Here is a 1,241-nt window from a genome sequence, read left to right on the forward strand (position 1 = left end):
CAAAGTGTCAAGATAGCACTATTAGATTGTCTGTGTTTTGATGAAGACAAGGATTTAGTGAAAGCTTAAAGATAACTCAACAAATCAACATGCCAAGTACTCAAGAGATTCATGTCTAGACTAGAGTCATCACTAATAGTCTTAGATATGTATCTTAATTATTGAGTCTAGGTTATGTAAACATAGATGCAAATCTCACAAGTCCTAAAAACAATCATATCATTTATATGAGGCATGCAATCTAGATTATTATATGTTCATGCATTAATCATGCATGTTATCTGTGCATCTTAGGCATAACATATAGGTAGTTTACCATTTAATTTCTTAGCTCAAAAATATGCCAGTTAATCAATTAACGCCTAGTTAATCGATCAAGCAAGGCGTTAATCGATTAACGTGAAATAAGTTTTAACAAATAACTAAAAAACAGAATTCAGTTATTTTCAACAGCCTGTTAATCGATTAAAAGGGCACTTAATCAATTAATTGGGTGTCTAACAGATTTTCTATTTAAACTGTGTTTTTACATCATGCTTCATACATTCATTCATTCATTTTTAGAATTGTTAAGTTGCATATTTTTCGTGTTCATTGTGTGTCATATAGGTAGAGAGAAATCCATGTGAGATAGTGAGAGATAGTATCATGCTTAAAGAGAAATGCATGTGATTAAATGTGTTCATCATTCTATCTTTTCTTGCACGATTCTTGCATTTCTTTTAGAGATTTCTTAGGATAGAAATTACATGTTTCTGCATAGTTCTGAACTCATACATAGTCTTGCTAATTTGTGAGATTGTATAGGGTTTATAGTTGGATTTGAATTGTAATATTTGAGTCATATTGTGCTTCATAATACTCTGTTTTTGTGATAAGGAAAGTTGTCTCTTGGTGTCTTACTCCAAAGAGATTCAGTGAGTCTTCACCAAGACTTAGAGGTCTTGAGTTTAGAACATATTCTTGGTTAGGGCTAGATCGTAGGAAAGGTTTTCCTAGGCGAGTAGAGTAGTCAAGCCAAGGTAGGGGTTCTAGGAATTCAAGAAGGGAACATATAAGGTCTTATATTGGAAGTGTGCATGTAATATACATTCGTTTCAATATTTGTGAAGAAAATCTCCCGAGATCGGAAGGGGAGGACTCGGTGTAGTTTTGCAATGGACCACAAAACAAATCAGGATAAAATTCTTATTGCAAGCTCTTTCTTTCCCTTATCTCTTTAATTTTTAAGTTGTTTAATT

Source organism: Lupinus angustifolius, unplaced genomic scaffold (genome assembly GCF_001865875.1).
Source record: "Lupinus angustifolius cultivar Tanjil unplaced genomic scaffold, LupAngTanjil_v1.0 Scaffold_118, whole genome shotgun sequence".
Lineage (NCBI taxonomy): Eukaryota > Viridiplantae > Streptophyta > Magnoliopsida > Fabales > Fabaceae > Lupinus > Lupinus angustifolius.